General features: G+C 40.2%; 1 protein-coding gene across 1 annotated transcript in view; it reads left to right on the forward strand.

Moving 5' to 3' along the window:
- The first annotated feature begins 14,917 nt into the window (after positions 1 to 14,917).
- LOC115055063 (interleukin-1 receptor accessory protein-like 1) overlaps positions 14,918 to 22,281 on the forward strand; it is a 232,127-nt gene continuing 224,763 nt past the window's right edge. The window contains exons 1-2 of the mRNA XM_029520504.1: positions 14,918 to 15,030; positions 15,828 to 15,909. The gene's annotated coding sequence lies outside the window, so the exon portion shown is untranslated. The remainder of the gene's footprint in view (positions 15,031 to 15,827; positions 15,910 to 22,281) is intronic.

Here is a 22,281-nt window from a genome sequence, read left to right on the forward strand (position 1 = left end):
TATTGCATGTCATTACAAAAAAACACAGCAGAGGAATTGGCATTGTAGCCTGCAGTATTTGCCAGAGCCATCACAGAAAATCAACTTCCTCTTTCAAGAGAATCAGTTAATTTGTGAATCACCTCAAATCACTCGCTCTGTAAATATTCAGTAATTCAACAAGAGTCTGTTTCACAGAAAAGCCTCACCTGGCTCTCTGAGAGAAGTCCTTCAAGTGTTTCACAAAGTGAGATCGAAAGGATTTCGTTAGACAGTTTAGAGGGGAGTGATAAAGCTCCTGGAAGAGGTCAGAGGCTTTCTAAAGTTGTGTTGGAGTCAAACCGCCTCCACTTTTATTTTATTCTTTTTTTTTTTAATGCTGAGTTATGCACCGATGGATGTGTTTTCCAGGTTGGCTTCTCTTCAGATCGGAGAACTTCAGCTCCAAAGCTAGACGCCCCTGTTTGTTTGCCTCTGCATAGGTTTGGCTTCATAAGAAATAAAGTCTCTATTTTAGCTCCACACTATAAACATCCCAAACAGTTCTACTTCAGCTTATTCAGATTCAGCAGTATTTATATTTCCAATATGTTCTGTCACTGGAGGTTGGCTCAGGTGAGAATGGGAGAATATTTTGCAATTTCATAGTTTCTGAGATGGCACCAAAGATAAGAGACATCCCTGTGATGAGCTGCATGTACGTGTAACAAAGGATGTTCTAGGACAGATTGCTAATAGACGTTGGTCAGAGGCCTTCGGATCCATCTGAGTAGACAACCATGTCTTCACCATGTGGTAATCAGCTACAATAAATAACATCAGAGATGCATGGAGATGTATTTCTCTCCCATGGGAATCCGCTCTCGCACTGATATTGTTAAATGGCGCCGTCCCTGGCATTTAAGCTCTTGGTTTCTTGTGCTTCTGTAGATATCTGGCTAAAAAAAGGATCCCAACCATTGTGTCACAGATCAAAGTACAGTTGCTGCTTTATATGATGCTGATGTTTCACCACATGCAAACCACCGTCTTCAAAGAGGCAGAGTACACATATTTACATCTAAGAGATGCTGCTGCTGTTCACACCCTCTGCAGGTGTAGCTTTGTGAGGATGCAGGGCCAAAAACAACACCTTGTTCCTTAGTAATGGAACAGCATTACAGAAAACACAGCAAAGTAGACGAATACCTGAACACAATTAAAAATTCAACTACTGAATGGGAACACTTGTGGATTCATGCTATCGCTAAAGGGGTTGAAAAAAATAGTAGAAAATCTGATGAGGAAGGCTGAGAGAAATTAGGTGTAGCAAAAAAAAAAAAAAAAAATACAATTCTTTGTCTCAGAATAGCTCCTAGAACACAGATGGATTGTGTTTCTAAGGAATAAGTTATTCCCCCTTGTTAGAGTGAAGTTTACAGTAGTGGTTTTTAATTCTGGTCCTCAAGATGCAGAGCTGCTCAGCTTTTCATTCATCTTCAGGTGTCTCCAAGGGGTGGCTTTACACCTGGGATAGCAGGTGAGTGTAATTAGCTGTACGTAAGTAGCTGCAAGAAGAGAAACCACAAGCACGAGTCCCAAACAGTTACAGACCGAGCGTTTTGTACATAGTCTTACATAGCTGAAGTCTTTTAGACATCTGCAGTGACATTCAAACATCTGTCACTGCAGCCTGGGCACGCTGAGCTGAGAGACAGTGGAAGGGAGCAGTTTGATGCTGCGTAGTTGGCATTGCAGTGATGAAGCCAGAAGACCAGAGCAGGTCCCAAGGACACTGATAAGAGCAGAAAGGACAGAAGTGCAGGCCGACGACGTTAGAATTCAAGAGTCTTGCTCCTCCTACTGAGACACTACTTTTTTGTCTCACATTAGCACGGCTTTGGACTAGTCTCTTATTTTAATCCCCAAATGGTCACTTACATGTACTCTATTTTTAGTGTTCACTGTTTTTCTGGCTCTAATTTCTTTCCATCTGTGACCCAATTGCTCCCTGTTTGGATTTCACTTTGGAAGAAAGTGTCCCTGATTGTCTGAGTTATATGGCAGTAAGTGCTCACTTAGAATTGGTGAATATTCATCACTCACTGAAAAGGTTTTACAGTCCAACAAAACGAAGGAAAGAACTTTTTTTTTTTTTTTTAAGACCTAGGTAAAACAGACTGAAAGTTGCTCTTTAAACTTTTGTATTTAATTTCTGCGCCGGCCCTAAATTGAAGTCAGTCGACATTTTGGTGTGTAGCAGCAGGTGATAACATTAATGATGGGTTAATTCTAGTTAAGTGTCCCTGTAAGCCACCACTTAGCTATCATGAGCAGGAGCCCTTTTTCATGGCAGACATTTTGACATGTCATAGCAGGAAGGACTGTGCGTAATGAGTAGCATTAATCATGGCTGCATTTCATCAGTGGGAAAGTCTGAGTGTCTGGTATTATTTATTCTGACTCCACAGCTGAACCTTTGTTAATGTTGTTTGTTCCACAAAAGGCATCAGCACATACTAATGTGTGTGTGTGTGTGTACTGTATACTAATTGTCATCGGGTCCTTGTGTAATTGCAGCATGCAAGAAATCAGTGTTTCCCCTGTTTGAACAGTAGTTGTACTCGTCAGGATTTTGGGAACATTTTTCCCCAAAAAGCTAATTAAGATTGTGCTGTTTCACTGAAACACAAAATGTTTCTCTGAAGATTTGTTGTTTACATTTTTGACAGCAACCTTTAGTGGATCTTCAGCTGTTTGCAGATGTTCTCATCACCCCCATTGCCCTTTTTTTTGTTGCATTGTGAAGAAATTCAGTAACTTAACAGAGTGCATTCTGACTTTTCTAAGATAAACATGGTGTGTGGGCAAACCCAGCTTTGATAGACAATGTGGCAAAAAAACCAAAAAAGAGTTTCAAACTAGAGCTGCAATGCTTGCTGTGTTGTGAAAATTGAATGGCTAAAGGAAGCATTTGGCATTGTGGGACATTTGCTTTTGCAAAAATTGTGTAAAAACAACAGTTTGCAGGAATAGTTCTTGGCCAGTTTTCGTACAGATTAAATAACTGAGATACTGTAACATGTGTTGTGATGATTATTTAAGATGCTTGTAGGTAAATTCTAACCAAAGTTATTCTTGCCATTTTCCCTATTTCCAGTCCGCATACTAAACAACTTTAACTGTGTGCTGGCAATTACGAATGATATCAGTCTTTGTTCCCCCAAAATAGTGCAATACTCCCATAATCAATTTATAACCACGGCAGAATCAACAATTCACATTCAAATAATCATTTCCCAATTGTTTCCTCTGGGATTGTGGATTGCAATTTTGAAACATGCAAATATAATCACAGCCCTTTCTGTTGACTGCACTTCAGAGCTGCAGAATGGAGCACTCATACCACATTTTTTGTTGTTGTTTGTTTGTTTGTTGTTTTTTTTAAACCAATATGTCAATTTGTATTTCATTGTTTGAGTCTTTGGAGTCAAACAGTTTTGAGCATGAATTCCAGCGAGCGAGCCCAATATTTTTCAGTTGAGAGCAGTCAGGGTTTTTTGTCAGTTACAACAGAGCACAGCAATTTGTTTGGTGGCAAAAGATCAAGAGAAATGAGTCAGCTCCATCAAATGCTGAAAAGTCCAGTTGGAATCAAAATACTCTGTAATTTGCAGCTTTTACAAAGAGATCTTCTCCTGTGTTTCAAATAGTCTTTTTATTTTTCGGCCTTTTAAGGCAGTGAACGGTGAGGAGAAGCAACACGATGTAAGAGCAGGGGATGAGGAATTACACAGAACAAAGGTCACAAATGTTATTTGGACCTGCCGTCTGATCTTCTGTCCACTGAGTAATTTCCCTTTTCTCCCACTGAATATAAATTGCATTGGGATTAAGCCGGTGGGAATGAAGCTCCGTCAGGGAAATGCAGCATGTTTGTGCTGTAGCGCTCAAATTTATCATCCACATCTCTCTTCTGTTTACCTCAACGAAGTCAAAGTTCAGTGGTCACTTGGCTGATGAGGGTGGATTAGCTTTACATTAAGCCAAGCTCTGACGTTTTCCATGACGTTGATGCTAAACTCATTGAAATGTCTTTAACTGCAGACAAAGATTGAGCATCATTCAGCAGTCTGAGTTTCTTAGAAAATAAATTACTTATAATTAATAATTAATTATACTAAAACTGGTTTACATGACTTTGCATTGTGCGGCTCTTGAATCTGGTCTTCCAACTGTGAATGTTTAAAATGCAGGTTGATTCTTCGTGCCTCTAAGGGTCAACAGGAGCAGCTGCTCATGAATAAAGAAGATGTTAAATATCCTTGAAGTTATTAATTACAAGGCTGATGTTTTTGCAAGTTGCTCTGTATTTGGGCTTTGCCAGTTGGTCTAGTCGTCTTGTGCTGGTCTTTGCACTGCCTCTTTACCCCAAGGTGGCCTTGGCAGCCCAGTTTTATCCTGTTGACAGCACATTGAGGCAAAATGTCCCAATGCTAAACAGTGACAACAGTTGTCCCAGGCTGACAGAGTATTTCTTTGATGTATGCAGTTATTATTATTCATATTTTATATTTGTTTATATATTATCCATTGATGGCCAGGAAGGAGCTTTCGTTGAAAGCTCAAAGCCAAAATGATCAGATGAGAATGCAAATGCACATTTAAAACTGTCAAATAAATTAACTAAAAGACTGCTAATTTCCTTCTGACCTTCTAAGACATTCAGGAAAGTTTCTATCCTTTTTCTGCAGCCCAGTCACCTACAAACTAGTGTGCATCCATATTCATCTGTTTCATCCACTGCAGACAAAAGTTAGGAAAAACTGATTCATATAAATGTAATTATCAGGAGGCACATGTGTTGACGGAGTTACTGGGCATTTTAAATGTGGCAAACATGTTCATTAGAACCAGACTAAGTAGAGCAGATGTCTCACTGTTGGTTGTTTTGTTGAAATGTCCTAATCGTGCCCTGACGTTGAGGACATTAACTCTGGTTTAGTCAGGTCAATGTCTTGTAAGAAAAATTGAGTTTTTGTTGCAGGAGTAAAATTGGTTGCTGGAAGTAACTTCACATCATACTGGCTTTTAAAATTCAGGCACAATTTTTTTGCTGCCTAATTACCTTTTTAAACGAAGTGATGTCAAGTTTTAACAGAGAAAAGCTTTGTCTTAAAGTGCTTTTCAAACAAACTGTCAGCATGAAGAAAGAACAACATTAGGCAGCCCATTAAAATATCAGTTTTTCTTTCCAGCTCTTTCTGACATGCAGGGTATTAACCAGGGCGCTGCTCTCAGTGCAGCAGCTACACAGGTGAGCACGCTGAGTCCACTCTGCTCTGATGGAGAGGGATGTGTGTGAGTGAATGAGTGAAGACCGGCTCTATAATGGTTGGGTGTGAGGTCTTAAAATGGCAGAGGCAAGCTGCTGACCAGCCCCAAGAGACCCTGTCCCACGGTCATGTGTCATTAGCACACTCTGATTTGGTGGCAGACTCCGGCACAGCCGGGCAGCAGGGACGACATTGCTGTTTTCATGCCTGAGTGGAAAGCACTCGCAGCTAGCGCCTGTCCTCACTCTGACTCTTTTCAGGGGAATAAGCTCCATGCAGGCAGCATCAGGCAGGCGGAAGATTCCTCCTGTTCGCTCAGCTGCACAGTGTGATGCAGGTCAAGACTGCACCCACCTTACTTTGACGAGCTGTGTGTTTATCTATTTATTTAGAGATGGTTTAAAGAATTAACTGACAGCATTAGCCTACTTCTACTTTAGCCCATTTCAGCAGGTTTTGCACAGTAAGCCCAGGGCTTAATCAGCTGAATGAAAAGACAAAAGGCTTAAGTGATACTGTGAGTGATCTGGAGACAGTTAAATAGGTTTGCAAGTGACTCTATAGCACAATACAAATTCTGGAAACCACACAGATGGTGACAGTCTACATTAGCTGTCCGTCTTACACAGTCAAAGCGACAATCCCATTTAAATTTAGATCATGAGTCACACTGATGGGCGTGGGAGATCTGGAGTGAAAGCTAAATTACTGCCACAGAACCTGAACACAGAAGTGCTGATGGTGCTGAAAGTAGAACACAAAAGTGGAGAGCCGTCTGGCGATAAAATTACACAGCAAGCTGGGTGAAAAGATGATTATGGGCAATTATGCAGCAGCAAATGCCGTCAAAGGGGAGACCTGCTGCATTTCAGAGGTTAGCTACAATGGACACACAGATTGCAATACAATTGAGAATCTGCTGTTTGTTCCTGGCACATATGAAGACAATCATCTGTGAGTGGCTGTGAAAGTGTAGACTTTTTATTTCACAGCGTTAAGAGCTAATTCACTTCTGCACAATCATTTCTTCCCCGTGCGCATAATTCGTTATCTGAAAATTATGCAGTTTTTTTTTCCACTAAACTTGATCAGAAATTGTTGCACTACAGACAGTTTATCTCATCGCCATGGATGATTTAGACATTAAGATGTCAGTTATCAGCTAAAATATGATGCATTGGTTCACTTGGAGAGGGCATTATCTTCATTCTCTAAATATTTTCGGGATGTGATTCCTTTTTACGATTAATTTTCATCAGAATCAGGCCAAATAAATGTGGTCAAGAATATTTTAATACACAAGTGCAAATGAAACAAACAAAACTGAATAAGAATTAGAAGAGGTTACACAGATCAAACATTCTGAATATTGATGAAAAGTACTAGAAAAAATAACCTGAATGGCTTTCGCTGGTTAGTGATTTCATTAACGCATTTGTCCTGTTGTTTTTTGGATGGGCTGTCATGGAGACGATTGATTTCTGAACTTGAAGAATTCCTTCAGAGAGTTCATGTGAACTGATTACTTCTGAAAGTCCACACAAGATGCTTATCACAAAAAAAGACTGAACATCTACAGTTTTTTGCTCCTAACTGCATCTTTCAGGGTCTCAAATGTACTGTGTGTTTCAGTCCTCCCTATACGCCAGTCTTCCTTCTCAGACAGGAAGTCATTACAGGGGCTCTCACCCCATCACAGATGGCCATTTAACACATCGCTGGCAACTGCAAATGAACCAGGAGTATCAGCCGCTTGACTAGACCCGGCCGACTTTGCACAAATGTTTATCTCTCACTCACCTGCTGTGCTGGGGAGGGAGGTGCGCTTCAGCCTTGGCTCAATTTTTTGTTTATTTATTTATATCTGTTTGTCACAGGCAGCACACACTTTAAATTCTGTTTGGAGGATTTTTGTGAGGTTGTGCCTTCAAAATTGGGCGATACTCCCTTTCATTTATTTTCCTATCTTGCTGAATAAACACCACCATGCATGGTTTCAAGGAAATCAGTGTAGCTGGCATGAGAACTTCTTTGTTTATTTTCTGCTTTGTATTCTCTTCTCTTTTGTGTAGGAGCAGAGGAAAGAGTTGATGCACTGCAGGCATTCTTCTCTCAAATCTTCTTTTGCTGCCCCATCGAAATTTGTAATAGCCATATTTGGTCTGTCAAGCTGCCTTAGCCTTTTGGTGCATTTGGAGTTCCAATGGTGATAAAACAGATAAAGCCGACTTGACAAGTTAAAAATGAGAAAGCCATTGTGGCTGACACCCTGGAGACAGCCATCCTCTCTCTCTTCCTCTCTGCTTCTTCCTCCCTCTCTCTGTTTACTGTTGTTCAGTGGAAATGCCTTGCTTGTTATTTACAATCTCGACTGAGTAAAATATTAACAAAGATACCTCTTAAGGGTGTTTCCAAGTGTTGAGTGATACAACTGTAGCCAGGCTATTAAATCAGAGAACGTATGCTCTGAGGGATGTAAACACAAGGCCTATTCATTAGCCCCATCCTGTCGATGCACCACTTTGTGCTTTATACAGTATATTCTTCCTGCCTGTCAGGTACAGGATGTTGTTGACATGTGCTTGACTACCTACATGTATGAAAAAATAAATGTGCTGAAGAGAAGCGTGAAAAATGTCAGGGCGGGGGGGCGGACTAATAATTGCCTGCGTTGTGTGTGGTGCAAGAACAGCAGAAAATAAAAACAAGTGCCTGGGTTGTTAAAAATTCACATGAGAGAGAGGAAGGAGGGGAGTTGATAGAGCAGTTCTGGCAAGGCTGGGTGTCTAAATCACGGCTTGGAATGGACCCTTAGTGTGGCGATTGGCTGTCACAGCTACAGATGGAGGACAGCGCCCACAGGAAAAGGATAAACTGCCTGATAAGTGCATGGTGAGGTACAGGGCTTCTGCTGGCAGACAGGCTCTTGGGTGGAGGGGTGGAGGGGGGAGGCAGGTGAGGAAGGGGGAATAGGAATAGAAAAAGAAAACGAGTCAAGAGGGAACAGGCAACAGATGAATCTCCATCTGCGTTCAGATGCAGTGAGGAAACAAGCCAGGCGACCACTGCTTTGGAATCATACCTCTGCAGAGAGATGCAGATATTTGCACTTTCCTCAGAGGAAGGGGCGGCACAGTCTTATGTAATAATGAGCATAAATGAGTGGCATCAATCAGTCGCTTCAGAAATGCAGACCAATGCGGCATCTGTCAAAGCAGCAACGGCACGGTGTTTATGCAATCAACGCATTACATGCGGCTAGATGCACATCATTCTCTGGTTAACCTTTGGATCTGCAAAGTGCTTCAGCCAAGCATTTAGCAAATGATATGTGTGTTCTGTGTGTCCCCTTAAAAATCTGATCTTGTCTTTTTACTTGCGATGTAAGCTGTATGATCAGTGAATGTTCCTCCAGTGAGCATGCCCTCAGCAGTCTTCACACTTCTGAAATGCCTAAGATTCTGTAGTTTCGGAGCTTTTTGGTTGTTGCCTTTTTCTCTCATAACAATCATGGCTGGGTTCATGTGTGTAGCGTGGAGTCAGTTATCAGTGTCATCTGGTCCAGTTATAGAGACTACATCTGTGTTTTCTGCTCGACTTTAGTTGTCTGATTAGGGAATGTCCAAGTGATCTGTACTCGTCTAAAGACAGCTCTGAGATCTGAGGTCACCAACCGTCTATTTCAGCATGTGAAACACGGCTGCTAAATGCAAACTTTAGAAAATGTCCCTCTCTCAATAGATTGTGTAACACTTCAAGTTCAAAGATAGGTGGAATGGTAAGATGTGTCTTTGGAAAAAAGTCATGATATCCCTCAAGCAACACAAAGCGATCAATGAAAGCCAAATACAAATACCTTCCAGACTGACAGAGTCCTATCTGTTATTCCCACAGCCTGTTCTGGGTTAAGTGGCTTTCTCCCTAAGACCAAGCTGTGTAGAGTTGGCTCTTGAAGGATTGTGCTTATCTAGCTATGTGGGTAAATGTGAATTATAGAACCACTTATTATCGTGACATCAGATAAAGTGACATTAATGCATTACTGGCCCCCCCAAAGATGAGCAAATAGGGAGGACGTAATGAAAGAAATAGGAGCTGTCGTCTTCACTAAAATTACAATTCAGAATTTATGTTTCTTTTCACAACTTTTTGTGCTTGGTATTTATCTGACATTTATTGCAGTCACCTCAAGTAGTGTTGATAAACGGTCATGAATTACATTGGAACGATTATTTTAATGTGTTAAACACAATGCTGAAGCAGCGTTTTAGCTTTACTGTGTTTTTATCAGTTTTTTTATTCTCGTTATCTCTTGTGTTTTACCAACACTTAATTTAATAATGAACTTCTGAAATCTGTCAAGCAGAGCACGACAGCAAAAACATAGTCAGTCAAAAATAGGTTTTCTTCTCTTCATTTTGTTCATGGTGCTTGCTATCATATCATAACTTACACTTTTGTCAATTATTGAGCCTCTTTTTGTCTGTTTGGAAGTAAGTAGACAGAAGTATTGAGTTTGAAAAGTAACTTTCTCCTTCGTGGTGATTTTGGGCTTCTGCCAGTACAGACAATACGATATAGTAGAGAAGTGTACTTAAGCAGCAAGTTTCGGGGTTGTGGGACATTTCCTACAAGACTAGAACATCACAGCCAGAAGCAAATATACTCAGTCAACATCTGAGACCTTATTCTATTTGGAGGACCCTCCTATTTTAATCACGATGACCTCGTCCAGAAAAAACTGTTATTTAAAAAAACTATCCCAATATCAACAGAGCAGCGAGTCTGGAGTTCAGCACGAGCTCCTGGAGTCATTTGTGTTCATGTGAACAAGGGAAGGATCCGGTTTGGGATGAGATTGTGAGTGCTTTGACAGTCCTGTGACAGACGAGGCACTATGTTGTATGCATGTTGCAACTGTATAGAGAATAAGCATAGCCACAGTAGAAAAAATATTCAGATCCGTCTTCTGTTTGTAATTATCTTTTTTATTTTATTCCAATATGTATAATATGTCCCAGTTGGCAAAAAGAGACATGTTATCACATTGGTAAAATTTTAGTGAAGTGGTAATCTAATATTCAACACTAATACTGGCACTGACTGTGATATTGTAATAAAAAAGGGCTAGTAGAAGGTTAAAGATGTCCTGAAGAGTTTTCTTTTCAGTAGCGCTCATTAACTGCCCCCAAAATGCACCATGAGTATCCTCGAGTTCTCACAAACAGTGAATGCAATTGCTTGCTTATGAAACCGTTTCAGCTGCACATCACTGCAGCAAGGTTACGGGCAAACCACTGGAGGTCACCAAAACAAGATGTACAAGTCATGTAGTCTGAGCTGATATATCCGTCGGATTAAGGGTCAGCGCTAACCTACTTCCAAAGCGGTAAATTGGAAATCCATAAAAACAGAATCATTTTTATTGTGTTGTATGTGGATGCAGGGGTGCTTTTTAAACGTGGCTCCACCAGTAAGCTGTTGGAAACTTCACAGGGTACCTTTTAAATTTCCAATTTTCTGGTGGGACTATGGGGGTAAACATCTGGGAATAAAGCTCCAAAGCTGGAATCTGAGATTTTCCTCTCTTCTCATTCTGCTGATTGAGCAGCAGAACTGCTGTCGGTCAGTCGTGCTGTAGTCGTCAGAGGAGGAGAGGGAAGTTAAAATTTCTACAAATGTTGCACCTGTGAAGCCACAATACAAACTGTCAACTCACATATTACCTTTTGTGATACTGCTGTGAATTTTCAAGTGACAAAAAGCTGAGAAGAATTGAGGTTTAAGTGGTCGAAAGCATGTGTCACAAAAACCGAATTAGCACTCACCTCCTACTTAAACTATATGTTAAGCACGAATTCACACAGTTTAGTCTCTGTCATTCTCTGGCAATAGCAGCTAATGAAGCTTAGTGCAGGTTCAATCAGGATGATTGCCTCATTCACAAATCTGTGCCCTCTGCGCTTTCATTCCGTACTTCTACTTAATCAGTTCATACTACTTTGTGCAAATTTCCCTCCTTATGAGCCACATTTTTTTTCTTCAGCTTAGAGTTGAACGCTGAAGTTTGAGATGTCATGCAGGGTCATAATTGAGCTTTTTGTGGACTTGCTATGTAGAAGTTTTATGTTGAATCAATACCAGCATGCTGAGTTGTGCATCTGGTTATTTTTTGTGGAGACAGCTACTTTATAGGTTAAGTTTTGAGACCAATAGAGTAGCGCCTGTAATGTACAATATTAATATCAATTTATCCATTTCAATAGAGTAGCTGTCAATACCACATATAACCACAAGCAACTTTTTGTTATGAGTTTCTGGTACATGAATAATTTGTCCATGCTTTGATGCCAGAGACCCGATTGAAACGAAAGATGAAGAAATAGCCAGCAGTATTTCCCAAATCCCAATCCATTCCTGATTTTATAAGCATTAATAAGAATAAAAGGAAGTTTCTTGGGGTTAAAATCTTTCATTTTCACAACCAGACATCCTTCCCCAGTTTTATTGTCCAGGGATAAAGGTTTCTCTTCTCCTGCTTTATGCCAGCTGTACATATTGACAGCAGACAGTTCGATGTTGCTCTTTATGCCATAGCTTGGGCACTTCTTCCAGGATCCCTGGGCTATATTGTAATTTCAAAGATAGGATACGCAATGTTCTCAGACCAAGAAATGAATCCACAGAGATTTCTTTGTGGCGTGTCCAGATAATACTTTTGGTCAAAGAAGAAAGAAACTCTCTACTTTTTGCCTGAGGCACCGGGGGATTGTCAGAATAGGCAATTTTCATTTTAGTTGGGGTCTGTATTTGTTGAGTCTGTTTACCATGCTGTGATCCTGTTAAGAGATATGGAGTGAACGGCTGTTGCTCAAGTAGAGAGTACTTGAGGTAAATTGTCAAAAATACATTTGAAGCTTAACTTTTGATTTTGATCTGATCAGTTGTACACATATATTCAGCAATGTCAAGACAAATGGAAGGTGAGCGAAGGACCTTATCTAAAGCATTCCCCCTGCAATTTACTGCCCCAGAAGGAATAAACATCTTTTTCATTATAGTTCCCTGAGGCTGTCAGTGTCCAAACAGGAAGAAATACTTTCTGATGTGGTATGAAAGTGAATAAAACTGAAACCATTTTCTTATCAGAGATGTTTTTTATGTAGGGATTGTATGTATGTGTGTTTATGCTTATGGGCATGCATGCATGCAGGCAGGTTCGTGTGTGACAAGGCACTGAGCTGCTCCCATTCCTTAAAGCCTGCAGGCAACGGAGAGCATCTGCAGCCCTCTCTTTTCCATATGCCCCGTGCCTTTCAGTCTCACTCAATCATTTATTCAGGCTGATTATGAATTAACAAGCCACCATCGCTCTTTTCCATGTCAGATGAGCCAAAATATCCATTTTTATTGTTTCATTTTTCAAAAAGAGCCTCAAATTATGAAGTCCAAGCTGTGACAGGTGGATTTTTTGGCACGATCATTGTTCAGATACAGCTGCAATAGCAATACAGATAAGAAAAATAGTGCACATTAGTTATTTTCAGCGACGGAGGTTGAGTTAAACTTTGTTTCTTGTCACAGTAACAAAAATGGCACATCATGTTTTAGCTTCCTGAACAGGTTTCTGTCATGAAACGACAGCGGAATCGATTTTTCAAAGAAAAGGCAAATTTCCCCAAAGTTTGGGAGACCTTGATGAAAACGCTCCCCAGGTGGCACAAAGACTTCCCCTTCAGTGGGCGGGGGTCTGCCGTGTCTCTCAGATGCAGAAAACAACGGGACAGATGCTTTCTAACACGGGGCCTGAGCACAGCTTCCTCGAGTTGAAGGGTGGTCTCCTTAATCAAAGTGACACCCTGCTGCTCTGTTGTTTTTGGCAGAACAATGTAGAAACAGACAGAACCAGCTTGATTAGATATGTTCTCATGGGAGGGAGAGTTACAAAATTCAAGCTGCTTTCTTGGGGTGTCTGACTCTGATTCTTGATCACAACAAAGTAGTATTACATGACAAACTGCCGTGCTCCACAGTTTTAAAGCTGGAACTTCATCCAGGGATTTGGGATCCGGACTCAGTTTTGTCAAATTCACTTGACATCAAAAACACACCCAAGACCAAGAGCCAATGAAGAAATGAAATCTAAGAATTTGAAGTATTTATAATCCGTGCCAATGATTTAATAATATCTTGTTTTCAAATTTGAGATGGACTGAAACAGAAAAAATGTCTGTGGTGGCCCATATTAATTTTTTGGTTAACCCCTTGATGTTCTCATATGAAGTGAAAACTAATATTCTTTTTTTTCATGAATATCAAATGTGTTTGCCTCCAGCGGATTTATTTTGGGTGATCTAACTTAATCTTTTTCACTTCCTGCCGTAGATGCTTGATGCTTAAATAATGTTGGCAGTATATTATCCTGGTTGGTGCACTCAGCAGGTTAGTTGTGCCAATTCATATGCATCTTTTCTCTCGCCCACCAGAGTTTACAAATATTTAACATAACTTCATCATAAATAGTTCAATAGCTCACAAGGCCAACTGCTTCGTCACATGATTTATTTCTCCCATTTCACCACTCCTTCTCCGCGGAAACGTTGGATGTCGTCAAGAATTCAATATTTTATTTTCTTTGCATAATTAAATTTTGTTTTGCATGTACATGTATTAGGTGGATGTGGGAAGAAAAGTAATATTTGATATGAAATATTTCAATGTAATCCATCCATCTTCTACCGCGGTTCCGTTTCCGGATCACGGGGATTTCAAAATAATAATTAATGTTAATATTTATTGAATTATTATTAAACCGTAAAAATAAGGCAATGTTTTATTGTTGTCTTAAAAATATTTCTCTCATAAATCATCACACTTTTTTTTTTTTTTTTTTGTTAAATATAAATTAGCACGTGCTTCCTCCTCGGTTGAGAGTCGGTCATCTCTCCGTTACCGAACAGAAGCAGCGCGTGAGTTTGTGTGTCCGTTTAAACTTGTGTCGGTGCTGGAAACAAACAGGAGAGGAGAAGATGGAGGAGCAGGTGAGTCCTCATTTCACCGCGACATTTCCTGACCTTTAGTTGTGTGAACTTTTAGGTTGTGTGAAGCTTTTCTGACTTTTCTGGTTTTTGTTGCATTGGAGGAGCATTTGCCTTTTTTTTTTTTTTTTTTTTTTTTTTTTTAAATTTTAATTTCTCTCTCACATGTGAGCAAAGGTCAGAATAGCGACGTCCTCCGTTCCTGTTTGAGACATTATCTCTCTCTGTAAAATGAGGAAGGACACACTCAGGTGAGCTCATCAGCGGAAGTGAAAACACCTGTGCAGGTAGGCCTCACCTGTCCGCTAGGTGTCCTCAGAGAGTCTCCCTGCTGCGGCACACCGAACCTGCTCTTCTGTTGTTCCGCTTGTTAGCGTCTCTTGTGGACAGAGGAAACAGACAGGAGGCCATTTTTCTTCCTGCACAACCTGTCAGATCGTCTGGATTTCCGGAGTGCTTCGTCATCTGACGCTTATTTACTTTTTGCTGATGCAGCTTGTGTCTGTCAATTTCTCTGACAACTGCTGCCGCCTTCACGTTCCCAAATGTAAGCTTGCTTAATGATCGAGTAAACTGCCTTTTTACTTTCTGTACTCTCTCTCAGACAGGCTGATCGCTGCCACATTTCTCCTTCATCACTGAATATTGCTGTCTGAGGAAGTTTAAGTGAAAGAGTGACACAGTGAAGTGACTGATAGGTGAGTATTAAAACACAACCGTTTAGGATTTGTTGTTTAGACAGTAGGATTATTCGCTTTTTGTGTCAACATTGTCTTCTATATGAACAGAATATTCTTATTGACTTGTACGTGTCAGGTCTCAGGCTTATTATAAGATTATTGGACGATATAGTTACTTGTTTTTTTTTTTGTTTTGTTTGTTTTGTTTTGTTTTTTTTTTTTTTTTGGAGGGGGATTTTGGCAGATTTGAAGTAGTTCCAAGATCTAAGGTCCCAAATCCTTTGAATTTAGCAAAGCTATCGACAGTATAGTAGAATAAGATTTATGTACAGAGAGAAAATCTTTTGAATAGATTTGAAAGGTGGATGTGTTGGAATTGAGGCTCGTGTAAGAAGCAGATGTATTATTTTTCACAACCATGCTTTGGTTTAAAGACGACATCCTCTGTTGCTGCTGCTGTGCACCACATCTTCTCACATCTGCAATTCCCTGCAATGAGCCTGGCTGCCAGCTCACAGTTTGTGCTCTGCATCATGCATTTTTCACAAAATGTTTTATGATTGGAAAAAGGGCAAAATGTATCCCAATTAATGTTGGTTCAGTTGAGCAGGTGTTCATAAACATTAAAAGATATACTGGAGAATGTCCAACACATGTCAAGTTGCACCAGAAAAAGTAAAAAATCTATTTTTCCTCACCAACATCTGCTGCCTGTGGGAGCCCTCCCACATTAGACTCTCGTCAAGGGACTTTTTGATTGAACTGTTCGGATTAGAGAAGACAATATGATGCTTTACTGTTTTTATTCATCACAGGACGCGGAAAAGATGGAAAAGCAAGTGGAAGATTCAAGCTCCAGTGCTTCAACAGCTGACCTGAAGAAGCTGCATGCGCTTGGTGAGTCCCACAATTAATTGGCCCATTCCCTTGGGCCTTTTATCAGAACTCATCAGGGTATGTAGTGAAAAATGTAACAGGTGCAGTATGTTGGTGATGGAGTAGGAGTGATCCAGCTCCCAAAAGACTGTGGGATATTTTGAGGTGACGTTTTAAAATAATGGCCCAACCTGAAGTTGGGTCCTGAGCTACCAGAGTCTCTCTGGACAAACTATACTGGCCCGCTGTGCTGTAATGAGCTGAAGGTGTTTGACCTGCTGAGCGTGCAGTTACATGTCTGACTCAAGTGACAAACAAAGGGGTTTTGGCAGGGATGGCCTCTCACTATATTGTTTGTATCCACCAGCCCTTTTTATTCTCTAAGTTAAAAATGCCTCTTCACATTGTCAGCCGCCGTTATCCCTTCATGTGATGGTTTTAAAAATCAAGGCTCCTTTGTCCTGCAGGAAGTGCTAGCAGTGTCAGGAGGAAGCCACAAGATATATTGAAGTTGAACTTTAATAAGACAGCACCAGCGAAGTGTGAGGCAACTAACCAATTTCCATCAATGGCAAAATTGTAAATGTAAAACATAAGGCACACGGTTATCACACAATGGGGAAGTATGGAGAAGCACGAATAAGGACAGCCAGAGGGAGAGAGACAGGAACACCAAGGCCACACAAGGTTATTTAAAATCTTCCACATCATCCAATTTAAAATGTGCCCATATATTTAGACTCTTCTTCACGGCTCAAGTTCTGCATAAAAATAAATTCAGAAAGTGTGTGTCCAAGAAAATGTGCAACCTGGCCTCAAGTCATTGTTTGAATAAGTGAGCAGTTTTTGGGAATGGGACTGTTTTGAATCAGCCCTGAATGTGAGCCATATATGAGATAGCCAAGTGGTTTGCTTTAAGTGCTGCTTGTCTTATTTGATTGTCTCAGAGAACGGTAGTCTGTTGCTGAAAAGGAAAGCACTGGCTTCAGAGCCTGCAGGAGGTCGGATCACATTTGGTTTTGATCTTAATAAATATATACTGTTCAGGCACCGTAGACCGAAACATTGCACTTGTCATATGGTGATATGTAATCATTGATTCTGTTGTTGCCAAACTCACTACTAAACATCTTGTTGTGTCTCTCTTTGTTGCTGTGTGTTGCTCGTCAAGGCTGTTGTGTGTTTTTCTACATCTAAAATGCCTTATTGTTGAGAAAGTCAGCTGCAGGTTGATCTATGTGTTGTTGGTGTGTGGCATGTTTATGTGTTGGACACTTTAACATTACTCACTGATAAATTAGCTTATTGCTTGTGCTCATGGTTAAACTTTGACTTTAGGTTTTGAAACTGATTTTGGATATCCAGAAAACACTCAGACATTTTGTCTTAGTCTTGTTCAGATGACTTTCCGAAGGACATTGGAAATGGCAGGTTCTGCTGCACTCTGCTGACTGTTAATGTGTTGAATGGATTGGAGTTTTAATCACTTTCAGCCTCAACTCTTTGCCCTGTCTGAGCATGTTATTAGATAAGAATATTCCCTTGTAATTTTAACAACATGAAGCTTCAATTGATAATATTTTTTTCGTACCATCCATAGTGAAATTTTGAAAGATAGGAGGATAAGTCCAAGGTCAGAAAATTACCCTTTTAACAAAAGCTTTTTTGAGTTGTCTTTAGTTAACATTTTCATTTTGAAAACCTTGAAATGAGCAGCTCAGTTGGTCACAAAAATGCGTTGTATGATGTTCAAAACTCATCCTGGGTGAATCATGTGCATACGTGTGATGGCAATGTGTTGCTTGTGTCCATGTTGTTCACTTGTGCAATTTCCAGTGGACACAAAAGATTTGATTTAGAGTTGCACAATCACACATTTGTCTTTGTTGAGTCTCCCACATGCTGTCCTTGAGATGAAAAAGCTCTGCAGAGTGAGAACTGCTAACCTTGAATGTGATGATGTGAGAGCTTATGATAATGGCTGCACCTGCCCATAGTTTGTGAATAGGGTCACGTATCTACTGGGGCTTTTTTCCCATCTTGGACTTCCAAGCTTCCTCTCACAATTCCCCTCTGGGGGTGTAATTTACTCCTGCTGGGAGCATGCCCACGGATATTTTTTTTTTTTTTCAGGTGAGGGAAGCCATTATGAGCACGGTGATGTTGTTTTTGGCAAAGCAGAGACTCAGGCATTCTTTACGCTGATCCTTCTTTATTTGGGGGCAACTTCATCAGAAAGGCCCATTTAAGGACAGAAAATATATTTTTTTACATTTTATTTGTTTTTTGCTTTTTTTTTTTTTTTTTTAAACAGACTAGTTGCCAAATTGGGGAAAAAAGCGCTCTTTGCAATCGCTCCACCAGTCATGATAAAATGAGTGCTGGGCTCATACTAGGTCTTAATTGCTCCGACTCTGGGTCTGGTTCACCCCTCCTGATTAATGTAGATTTCCTGATTGGAAGCTGGTCTGAGCTAATCTTCTGTCCAAATGATCCTGTTGTTAGAGGCGTTTTCAGACTTAGAACAAATGTTGCAGACTGGATGGAGGTCTAGACATTGAATCGTAAATATAAATCTGTTTGTTTACATTTTGGAGCATGTCTTACATTTTCAGCTTGAAATCATGTCGTGTCAAAAGAAAAGTGATGAATTATTGGGCAAACAAGGAAAGGCAATAACAAGTTAAACAGTTATTTCAAACTTCCAAGCATGCTATGTCAACAAGTTTAAGTAATATTAGTCAATTTAGGAACACATGATCAATGTGCATCGGAACTTCAACTGCAAATATTCTGGTGTCCCCACTTAGAGGTAAAAAGTCTTGGAGTGGTGCTCTGCTGTGCTGCAGCAGCACGACACCCATGTCTCCCCCGCTATTAAATTTAGTTAAAATTTGAAAATCTTTAAGTCTGAACCAAAGCAATCCACAGGTCACCAATTTCTTGTTCTCTGGCTCATATCCTCTTTTGTGAAATGAATTAGGAAGCCTGTTCAACCCTGAATTATGCATTTAATTTTTTGCTCAATAGAATCACAGCCATAAAACACAGCGCTGAAGTGAAGATTTTTAACATGCCGAATGTTGCTTCACTTTAAGGTAATTGATTACTGAAACCAAATCAGAGAAAGCAAAAATGAATCTGTGTTATCACCACTTATGTGAATATGCGAGTGGCCCTATAATTAACAAATTTAACATCTATTTTTATTCTTATTTATGAGAACAAAGCGTGTCTGAGCTTGGGGTCTAAAGTGGTTCACAACACTAATATGTAGTATTCTTCTGGTGACATGAAAATAACTCTTCACACCCAATGAGTATTTTCTATCCCTCTCTCCACACACTCTACTCTCTTTGAGTGCCTTCTCCTGAAATTGGTGCTTGGTTATAGCAGCCTCTTTTCTCATGACGTGATGTGGTAATCCGTCTTCAAAGCTTCCCCCTTCCTCTCACTCCCTCTCATGGGTTAATGCAGGCGGATGTGCTGTAGCCTGAATATTATATGCATGAAAAATCTGCCATCACGGCACGTTTTTGCTTCGTATGTTGCATTGCAGGTCTTGATGGATAGAATGTGTCATGTGGTGCAGCGCTCAGGGCAAGAGGCATGCTTTTGGAGGTGGGGTTTGTCCCTGGGAGTCAGGGGACCAGGGACTGGAAAGTAAAGGCCAAAGACCTGGCCATTTTATTCGTGTTAACTACTGAGACCTGACAGGGACACACAATTCACAAAAAGAGAAACCCATCTCTGGTTTTTCTCAGCGGAGCTCCCAGACACAAAGTTACATTTAAATTCAGCTGCGACAGTGAAGAAGCAACATCTTAATTTTATATAACTGATTTGATAAAATGACTCAGCATCAGCAATTTGATCCTATTGAGTCAAATCTCTATTTGACTACAGATGGTGACTGTAGCGAATTTTAAAATGCTGGAACAAACTTTTTTTTTTGTTGGCTTGTTAATCAGAAAATCAGTAATCAGAAAATAATGGAAAATTATTGGCTCGATGCAACATAAACAATGAAAAATAAATGTCATTGTCATTTTGTGCCCATTATAAGTTAGCTAGAAGGCAAGCTGCAGATGTGAACTTTACTTTTTAATTGTTTAAATTGACCAATTAGTATTTTAATATAGCAAACATAAAAATAGTGAGAGCTTGTCAGTAGCATATTAAAACTGACTGTTAACAGACTTGTCAAGTAAAAAGACTGCTGGAAATGCTGGAAAAGATATTTATTACAAAAATTTGAGAAAGTTGATGTTTACTAATTGGAATACAGTCACCTGATTTAGATCCATGTATTTTCACTGCATTGACCTTAAACCTAATTCAGCAGTTTGGGGGTTTGTGGAAGTTTTTTTTATTTTTTTATTTTTTTCATTTCGAAAACGGATCCGATCTCAGAGATGACAGGTCAGTGGGCCTGGGACTCGCTATTCTGAGCAGGCAATGGGCAAGGCGGCCTTCAGCACTTACAGGTCCTGATGATATTATTTCAACAGGCTCTCAGTGGCGTGGAGAGTCATTGCAGGGGTTGAGAGCTAATGGGCCAGATGTAAAAGCCACCTGGCCAGCGCCAGGCCTCCGTATGCTGCCTCTGACAGAGCCAGTCATGCAGAGCCAAGCCTCGGCTGTCGGCTGCTCACCGTGCTCACTTGCACACGAGGCTTATTGCAGCTCATTTAGAAGAGCAACTGTGCTCATCATGGTGACATTCTTTTGCTAATTTTTTTTGTGCACTCAGGTGTGAAGCCTGCACTGACATTTAACTGTAATGCATTTGGTAAAAATAACTTTAAGCCCATATTCATATTTTTTCTTTTCATTATAGTATTTACACTTGACCTTTTTAACACAGAGGCCATGATATGAAACAAATTCCATTACTTTGAATCAGCTGCAGGCGACCTGTCAGGGAACTTCAAATGTCTGTCTATACACACCTGAGATGCAGACATGCTGTTATATCTGCTGTGTGGAATGAGATGTGTCTTTGGCAGCTAGCCCGTTCAATTCATTTAACACTGAAGAAAACAGGCCACCTCTGGCAAACAGGGCAGTGGAAAATAGAGCTGTGAATCTTGATTTTGGAGCTAAATGAACAGATAGGTCTGGAGGTGTGTCATCTGTCTGTGAGCAGAGATGCATTACTGTGGATACACCCAGTCACTTCTCCGTGTCCCCAGTAACCTTATGGAGAAAACGTTTAGTGTATGAGGCCTGTAGCCATTTTGGATATTTTCTCATCTAATGTGTCATTGCAATGTGGATAGATATATATTTATATAAATAAGTTGCACTTTTGGAGACAAAAGTGTAATTCAAATTTACCTTTAGGCAAGTAATAATATTCTAGACCATGTAAGGCAGTGTGGTATGTATGTATACTTGTTTAAATATTCATGGAAAGAGGGCAGAAGTGTTGTGTGGCCGGAGTTTGATTTACACCAGCAATAAGTTTGTGTCAGTGTAAAGGTCGACAATACCCTTGAGCAAATTTCAGAGCTGTAAATAAGGGATGATGGGCTCCTACCAATGATGACCTCTTCATCTGCTCAGCTGTTGAAAGTACTCCTACCTGATATTCAAAGCTCTTACCCAAATCAAAGAGCAGTAAAATTTGTCTCAATAGAAAGTCATAGTCAAGATGAAAATGAACAGTTTTTCCTGTGTTGTCTTGTGTAGTGTTCATGAAGATAAGAAATAAGATTTAGCACCAAACAGACAAGGTGGTGTGAAATGACTATTCCTGACTCCTTTGACTATTAGAGAAACACAATACTGCCTGTGATTACATTTTCCTCACAAGTGGGCTCTTGTGATGTTGCGATTATTGACCATTGTCTCTTAAAAGTAGCTGTACTTTTGGTTTGGTTCAGTAAGGGTGAATACATCAAGTATATAAAGGCTTTTGATTTTTATATCACAGCTGAATTTTAAATTAAACTTAAGAGATATTGGAAAGTGTGTTCTGTTTACCTATTCAGGGAGGTGAAGTTAGGTGCCCACATAAAATAATGATATAATTTAATATTGATGACATTAATATAAGGACCTGTCTGGGAAATTGAATAGATACACCTAACCAATTCATTGCTTGAGGAAAATACAATAACTCAAAAAAAGCACCAATGCCCTTCTCAGCCTGAGTCAGGAGTACAAACTGCTCTTTGGAGACGTAAACCACAAGACGTAAACAACAAAGTACATCGGCTCTGTGTGCGTCTCTGGCACTCCATCAGCCATCACTGTCTGGGACTTCTCCTCAGTCTTTAAATCTGGAGCGACAGGGTGTCACTGGGAAAACCCATTGAGCACACTGTGGGATGATGGCTTCAAGCCCTTCTCCATTACACCTTTGTTCCATCCTCCTCTCTGAGCCAT

The sequence above is a fragment of the Echeneis naucrates genome, chromosome 2, assembly GCF_900963305.1.
Source record: "Echeneis naucrates chromosome 2, fEcheNa1.1, whole genome shotgun sequence".
NCBI lineage: Eukaryota > Metazoa > Chordata > Actinopteri > Carangiformes > Echeneidae > Echeneis > Echeneis naucrates.